We start from the raw sequence: 8967 nt of genomic DNA, 5'->3' as shown, positions 1-8967 counted from the left end.
GAGGACAGGCTGAGAGAGTTGGGCTTGTTCAGCCTGGAGAAGAGAAGGCTGCGGGGAGACCTGATTGCGGCCTTTCAGTACCTAAAGGGGGCCTATAGGAAAGATGGGGACAATGTTTTTAGTAGGGCCAGCTGTGACAGGACAAGGGGTAATGGTTTTAAACCAAAACAGGGTAGGTTTAGACTGGATGTAAGGAAGAAATTCTTTACAATGAGGGTGGTGAAACGCTGGAACAGGTTGCCCAGAGAGGTGGTGGAGGCCTCATCCCTGGAAGCATTCAAGGCCAGGTTGGACGGGGCTCTGAGCAACCTGATCTGGTTAGTGGTGTCCCTGCTCACTGCAGGGGGGTTGGGCTAGATGACCTCTAGGGGTCCCTTCCAACCCAAAACATTCTATGATTCTATGATTAACTTATTTCAGGCCATGTTCAGGAAGACAATGTAGGCTTGAAAACAGGCATGAAGCGTAACTTCACAAAGGCAGGAAATATGTATGCTCTTTTTTATACCAGCTTCCCACATAGCACGGTCCAGGACATCACCGTCTGTCCATCTGAATACATTGGCAGCTTCAGACCATTTCCCCTCGTCCTATCGTCCGTCACCAGGGAGAAGAGGCCGACCCCCACCTCACTACAGCCTCCTGTCAGGCAGTTGTAGAGGGCGATAAGGTCTCCCCTCAGCCTCCTCTTCTCCAGACTAAACACCCCCAGCTCCCTCAGCCGCTCCTCATCAGCCTTGTTCTCCAGACCCCTCACCAGCTTTGTGGCTCTCCTCTGGACATGTTCCATGTAGTGAGGGGCCCAAAACTGAACGCAGGATTCGAGGTGCAGCCTCACCAGCACCGAGTACAGGTATGCAGGAGATGGCACCTCCACATGAGAGAAACATCAGCAGTTTCATGAGTGCTGTGGACTACTCAGAAAGCGCTACATCTTAAAGCTTTGCTTGAACCTGGAGTGCTTTCTCCTTAACTTAGCAGACCCTGAGGTCCTTAATCAGTACTGGATGTTTAGATGACTTGGCAATCTTCCTGAACATTTTCTTTAAAACGGATAAACCTCCTAGGCACAATGCGAGTTGCAAACTGCCTTGACTTCCAGGAATAAGAGGATGGTTCAAAGAATGCAACCCTGGAGTCCCCAGCGGAAAAAGTGCATATCTTACGGCACAGCCTTCCCATCCCCACCCGCATTTTTTCATTTGATTTTCTACCCCCTGCACTTTCGCTACGAGGCAGTCGGGACGTCTCCGTGCAGCGAGGCTCATTCCAACCGGCAGCTCTGGATCAAAGAGCACTGAAACATTAATCAGTGTGCCTAATCATTTCCAATCGCAAGCAACTTTTCTCTGTGACCTGGCATATAAACACCGAGCCATTTCATTCACTGGTTGACGGACCAGAAACCAAACAATCCTTATCATACCTAATTCATCTTACTCCTCTGGGTTATAGATGGATCAGCCAGCAATCCTCCAGCAGCAGTGGCAAACTTGAGGCACTTTACTTAATCAAACTGATTAGCGACCTGTCTGTAGCGCCTTTTATCTGTTGGTGCCAAAGTCGTTTACAAGCATTAAGTGCATCTCACGTTGTGATAGCAAAGCAAGACGTTACTATTTTCAAGAGCACCTCCAGTGATGAGGGGGAGCTCTTGTTTTAAGGGGGTGGGGAGGTTCAAGGCGGCAAGTTTTGCTGATGCATGAAAACCGCTCTGAGAATTAAATGAGCGAACGGCAAAGCCAGGGAGGGAGCCCAGGAATTTTGATTGCCAGCTATCTGTGCTGCCTGTACTGCCATATGGTTTGTAGCAAAAAGGAAAAGAATAATCAAACCAGACATCTGTGCCCAGAGCCTTATCTGTTTGGGCACCATCCTTGGGACAGCCGTGCTCTGAGCACAAACAAAGGGCGATGAGATCCCCTCTCCCCTCGGCAGGTCTGGGGGGGACCTGGTGCCTCCTGCTGTGGTTCAGGTCAATGTGTGTGTGACCGCCACCTGTTTGGGAGTTTGCTCCCAGGGTAACACTGATTTCTCACTTAATGCCAGGAGCAGAACAGCCCTGTCACTGTGGCAAGGAAAGCTGACAAAAAGCTAAGGTTGCTTCACAGAATCACAGAATGGCAAGGGTTGGAAGGGACCTTGGGAGATGATCTAGTCCAACCCTCCTGCTAAAGCAGGGTCACCTAGAGCATGTTACTTACACAGGGCTTTGTCCAGGCGGGCTTTGAATATCTCCAGAGAAGGGGACTCCACAGCCCCCTGGGCAGCCTGTTCCAGTGCTCTAGTTTTCACTCAAGTGCTCCTGACTTGGAAAAAAAAAATAAATAAAAAGAAAAGAATTATGCCAAAGGTTAGCCTGTTCCAGGGCAGCTTGTTCCCTCTGTGAAGGAGGGAGAAATGAGGGGTGGCACAGAAACCTGCAGCTACACCTGACAGGCTCTCATGGATAAGAGACGGCGATGGAGCCCTGCAGGAGCAGCTTGCAAACTTGCACGACCTGCCTTGAACCCTGCCCCAAACTGTCCCGTTCTTTTCTCTGGTGCATGGTGCGAGAGGCAATCCACGCTCTCTCCTGGGCCCCAAGTAATATTTCTTTTTCTTGAGAGTAGGTGCCTTCGGGCAGAGGTGCGGGGAGGTGAAGAAGGGCTGGAAGAGATGCCCGAGTGCATGGAGACTTCCCTCCTACATCGATGCAACCCCATCTGCTGCGGTGGGAAGTTAAATGAAGGATTTCCTGGTGGAAAGGCTGCCCAGCCGCAAGCTTGGGAGAGCTGGATTTCCACACCTGCTGAGCCACAGGCTTGCTGCCTGGCCTTGCACAAGTCACTCAAAAGCCACATGTCTAATGGTAATGACATATCTGGCTCCTGGAAGGGAGTCTATGACACCGAGCTAGTTGGCTGCAGAGGATTAGGCATCTATGAACAGCTTTGGCATGAGGCAATGTGTCCCAACGACGGCTGCCAACCAGGGCAAGAGGAGGTGCCAAGACAGGAGCAAATCTCCCCCAGGTCTCCACTACTTGAGTTGTTCAGCTCTGTGGGAGGCTGCTGGTGGTGCAGGCAGCAAGGGGCTGGTTCATCCTCCGCTGATCCAGCACCTGCAGTGGCTTAGCACTTACCACCTCTTGCTCCCATCTCCCCCGCCCCAGGTTTCTGCAACCGTTCACAGACCCCAATCTGAGCTTTATCCCTTTGATTCCCAGTCTCAATCTGCTGCAGAGACTAATAAACCCAACTGGACAGGCAGGGCAGCTGGAAGCAGTAATGCTCTCACCAGCTTCAGGGAGCCACGCCAGGGCTGCTCTCTGGGTACCTCTTCTCTCTCTGCAGACGGCTGGGGACAGGGATTTTGTACCTCTGCTTGTCACCTGGTGGTCAGGCACTGGCAGGAGGGAGGCAAGGCTTTGGATATGGAGTCATGCACAAATTTTAGGCAGCTCTAAAAAAGCAAAGCAGAGCCACATCTCCTTCTACTTACGAGCAGAGAGTGTGGTTTTCTTTGCTGACCTGGTTGAGACAGCATTATGCTTTGGTAGCCGCGGGGTCCCAAGTGGGCAGGAGCGAGTCGGTCCAACAGTGTCACTGCCATGCTCGCCCAAGGCTGGGCACTCCCAGCATCGCGCCAGGCACCAGGGCAGCTGTACCAGCATCCTGCGTGCCTCTTGGCTTTGCTGCCCAAGGCCTTTGCTGTAGCTGCTCGGCCAGTCTGTTTCCTACCACCAAAATGGGAATAAGGACAGAAGACTAAAAAGTGTCTTGATCTCCCAGTGAGAAAAACAGAGACAGGCAGAGGCTGGAATATTCTGACATACTAAGAAACCCTCCTTTTTCACAGGTAACAAGCCTGTGTTGCAGTATTCCCAGGCACTGGATGAGGATGCCTGTCAGGAAGGTCTCGGGAGCTGCAACATCAAGTTAGAATATATCTAACCCTTCCCTGCACCTGACAAGCACCAAAAAAAAAATCAAGGACTCACAGAAGCAAAAGTGCTGCTGCTTCTGCTGCAAGACTGAAGCTTGGAATGCCAAAGTGATCGGAAAGTGAACAGTTTTGATAACGATGAAGAAAGGCCACTAAGCCCTCCTGAATCAAACACAAACGAAACAAACCACGCAGCCTGTGTGTGCTGGGAACAGGCTTCGACAGAGCTCATCACAGCAGGGCTGTTTCATAGAATCACAGAATCATTTAGGTTGGAAAAGACCTTTAAGATCATCAAGTCCAACCATTTCATCCAGGTTTCCCAAAAAAGACCCTGTGCAATGCTAAGCGCCCATGAAATACTTACATTGTAAATAAATACAAATATCTGGCTGCAAAATCAAGTGCGCTGTGTTCCCTGGTGTGGAAAACTGCATTTGGAACAGTCAAGGTTTCCCAAGAACTAAGCAACAGAAAACAAGGACTTATAACAGGATGCATCATGCAACCACCTACCAGCTGCCTCTAACACGCACCGAGGGTCAGCTTCTCGGCTGGCACAGATCAACCCAAATTCATCAAGGTCAATGGAGACGCATTGATTTCCTTAAGTAAATAAAACGTGGCTCTCCCGCTGCTTCTTCAGGAAGACAGTAACTCTGGGGCTGACTTTTCCAAACCCAGCTGGAGATGCTGGCATGCCTTCCCTCCAAGCAGAAAAGCAGAGCTGTGGAGAAGAAGCTGCTGTGGAGAAGAGCAGCTTAGCAAAATCTCAGATGAAACACAGCCAAAGGTCCATCTTCCCACAGGCCAAGTGAGCTGCTAGTGAGCTCACTCGGCCCCTGGAGTATTGAAACCCTGCTCCCATGCCGCCAACCAGAGCCGATATACCCTTCCTCCAAGCAAGGCTTTTGAGGTCAGTCTTGGCAACGATGGCAAGCTCCAGAGCTCAGGGACCCGTCTGTCCATCTGCACTGGATGGGTCCTACATAAAAACAAAGATCTTGATGCAACCATGGTGACTGAGGGATGCGCGCTGCTGTCATTTGGAAGGGAGCCAAGGAAAATGGGGAGAGGAGCGCTGGTGGCTCCTTTTTCCTCATCCCCTTCCACTCGCTGGTAATTTGCTACTGGTAACACAAAAAAAAATGGTAAGATACACTAAAACACCCAAGCCTGGGCATACTGTCAGAGCAGGACTGCTGCTAGTCTCTCCTGTCCTGATCCACTGCATTTTTGAAGTTCACATGATCCCACCTCCCAGCCTCTCTTCATTTGCTAATGAGATTTGAAAGTGCGTCAAAATGGAATGCTTGCCATTTTTGCTGAAATTTAGATAAAATTGAAAAAAAAATGAGATGACCAAAACCCAATGCCTGTCTTCTCCTCACCCTCACTTTCCCTTTGCCATCAACTTATCAGAAACCATTTAACATATGGAAATCTTCATATGTGAGTAAACATTTTGACTAAATAATAAAACAAAGCAAAACAAAACTTCAATACTGTAGCAAGAAAAAGGGGAAAATCCCAGCTTTTTTAGTCCCATGAAACGCATTTTGTTCATTCAAAACTGACAATGAAATTCAGGGATCAAAAAAAAAATGTATCCCGCAAACCCCACCATGCTCACATTTTCTCTAATGACTCACACTTTTCAGGTGGCTCAAAAATACACCATGAATGTTAGGTTTATAACTGCATCGTCACCCTATCAGTTAAAGAATAAACGCAAAACCTTCAGCCATCCACCAGTGAATGACTGACAACGGGGTGCAAGGTTTCTACTTCAGTTACTCAGTCGGCCGAAAGAAAAAGAGCAAAAACCCCAGGAAATCCAGGTGTGTTGTGCAGAAGGAAGAGGTGGTTTGCCCTCGCTTTGCTGGAGCGTTGTCTGAAGGCCCTGGAGTGTCACTCCGCTGGGGGAGCCCAGCCAGGTCTCGGCGTGCTGGCAAGCACCAGCACCTCGCATCCTCCCGGGGTGCGGCAAGGGCCAACGGCATCCCCGCGGCAGCTCATGGGATGGGTATGCACGGGACGGTGAAAGATGGGTGCTCATTTGGCAGCCCTTCCAAGGAGCATGTGGGAATCATCTTCCCAGCAACATCTTCCTGGAAGGGGCTATGGATTACAGTTTGCTGCAAATAGTCCACTGCTATCGTTTTCTCAAAGCCTGGAGACTTGGGATTTGATTTTTACCCGCCATTTGTCCACAAGCAAATCTCTCCAAACACCTCCTTCCTGTCTGAGCAGCTCAAAAAAAAGAAATGCTCCAGAAGGCAAGTTTGCATTTAGTAATGATCAAAATACTCCAACTCGTTCTTAATGAAGCCTTACCACTCATTGCCTTCCCCTGTGCTCCCTTGTCTCTTTTTAGATCGCTGTCCTCTCACTCCTCGGAAGGCAGGCGGAGCACCCGGTGCCACTCTGCTGGGGCCCAGCAAGTGGGTCAGGCTGGGTATGGGACGTCCAGGGACCGCTCAGCTTGTGCGAGCTGATTAAAGTTTCCATCTTATTTTCGTCTCGGATGGTGTCAGACAGTTCTTCATTAGGTGCGTTGTTCTAGGAGCTCCTTCTCACTCATGCAGGCGGTGAGAGGGGGGGTCATTTCATGCGGCTTCAGACACCCACAGTGCAGGAGTCCACATCTCAACCAGCTCCCTGGCCTCCCCCCGTAGTCGCCAGAGGCAAACAGCCAGTACCAGAGGGCACTCCACCTATTGAGTGCCACCGCCTGCCTCAAGATGAGATGTCTCCAAAGCCTTTTGACCCGAGAGTTTAAACTATGCCCAGCATTGTCCAGTCCCTGTTGAGGTCTGGATGGAAGTCTTGCTATAGGACAGGAAGGGTGCTGGAGCTCTTTCTTACAAAGGGAAGCAAGTCCAAGCTGCTGCAAAGACAGGCCAAACCTGGGGCGCACAACCAGGGACGTCCACTGAACTGCTAAAACCTCCAAATACTGGGTGGCACCATGGTCCCAAGTCACCTTTGGCAGGGAGGAAAAGGCTGCAGATAGCAAGTGCTCTGCTCATGCCTGTGTTTTCATCCCAGTTGCATACTGGGAAAGAAAATGACGTTATTTCACTTTATTTTTATTTTCGTTATGTTTCTGTCATGTGACTTTCCTCTTCTTTTCTCCAATTACTGCATTGCTCTGGGCTTTCCCAAATTCCCCTGTCTTCGTGAGACGGAGTTCAGGGACTCTTACACAGCCAGGCAACCAAGATGTCTCGTTCTCACAGCCCCAGGTTTGGTGGCTTGTAGATGGAGTAACTGGACGCTAACAAAAGCACATACGCTGCTTCATGAGCTTTCCTCCCATCTTGGCCTTGTTGCAGGATCCCATGGTGCACAAATCCCCCGGGGAACAGAGAAGACACGGCTGTTGGCTATGCTGCGGTGACGAGCCGGTCCTCAGATGTTTGTTAAATCAGGGCTGGCATTAGGGACCATCCACTCCCGTGGTCATGGGAGGCCCATAATAATCAAGGCAGAGTTGCTTTTGCCACCCATCCATACTGGAATTTAAATAACAAGCCTGATTTCATCCTCCTTCTAGGACAATTCAAAAGCAACACAGTACGATGAAAGGATGAGAGAACAGATGGTGCTTGTTGTCTGCATGCTACCGAGGCAAACTTTTCATGGAAACTCAAAAAAACCCAAACCTGACTATGTGATTCATAAATTCTAAAAGCCGAGAGAAACCAGCTAAATGATTTTGTCTGACCTTCTGCCTAATAAAGACCACAGAATTTCATCCAGTGATTTCTGCCCGAAGCCCAGTAATTTGTGGTTCAAATGGAGCATCTTGACCAGCCTACTGTCCAGCTTTGATGCGAGGACGTCAAATGAGGTGCTAACCACTTCCCATGCTGTCAAAAACTGGCTCTTCTACAGGTTGTCAGCGTCTCTTCGCCACTGAGTACCTTGTCATAGCCTTCCCAAGGACAGGAAAAAATGTTATGTGGTTTTACCCTATCAAAACTCTCAAACCATCAAAAAGAAGGAAAACGGAGATTCTGAAGCAGAAAACATCAAGCAAGGACATGCCAAGAGAAGGGTAGCAGAGCATCGCAAAGTAACCTGCTGCTGCGGTCAAATGGATGGAATCTACGTTAAAATGCAACTCAAGGTCCACTCGTTTTTCCACTCTAGATCACACAGTGAAAAAGTTATTTTGGTTCAAACCAAAAATTTTCCAAACATACACCTACCTGAGTGACTTTTAAAGAAAACATGTTTATTTGGTTACAAAAGCAGTTATTTCTGTCCCTTGCAAAGCTTGCTACAGTTTCACAGCGATAAATATTTCCACAGCAGAGCCCTGGAGTGGCCGGAGCAAAATCCACTTCAAAACCATCCCCTGTGAGATAAGGCCTGTAAAAAAGAGCTTGCTGCTGACTACACCTTCCGACTTTTTGTTTCCAAATTTCTGTGGTTGGAAGCACTGATGGGGTAAAGAGAACTCTTTTTTTTTTGTCCTTTTTTTTTTTTAAGGAAAGAAACCCAAAATGGCAAACAGCCCAGAAGGCTACAAGACCAGACTCCTCTCAGGTGAAAAATATTTACATTGAGCACTGAATGAGCACGAGCTCTTCCTTCCTTGTATCTTCCAAGTGCAGCATTCGATGACAGCCCCGGCGATTAAAGCTCCTCCACCCACAGACCCGCAACAGCCCGGGCAACAGCCATGAGGTTTCTCCCTAACATCAGCTTGTGTTGGAGGGTGGGAAGGGGCTTCAGGCACCACATCCTAAATCCACTCCCCTTCCCGTTCATCACTAAATAACCATATTCACCTTTAATAAAACCAAGCCAGAAGGTTGCCAACTTTCAAAGACACACTTTCTTGCCTTCTGCATCTCACCCTCTGGCTGCACTCACGCTATGGCCAAACCCAGGCTGAAAAGTAAATTCTCGGGGTGGGTACCTATGGTCCCATGGCTCATCCTCTGCCCGGATGAGCCTGGCTCAGTTTTCTGCTCCCCTCCTGGAGGGACTGGTCTCATCTGCGGAGCAGGTAAAGCTGCAGCTCCA

This window comes from Egretta garzetta, unplaced genomic scaffold (genome assembly GCF_000687185.1).
Source record: "Egretta garzetta isolate BGI_Z169 unplaced genomic scaffold, ASM68718v1 scaffold50, whole genome shotgun sequence".
NCBI classification, from domain to species: Eukaryota; Metazoa; Chordata; class Aves; order Pelecaniformes; family Ardeidae; genus Egretta; species Egretta garzetta.
The sequence above is the reverse complement of the archived record's forward strand: the minus strand, read 5'-3'. Positions refer to the sequence as shown.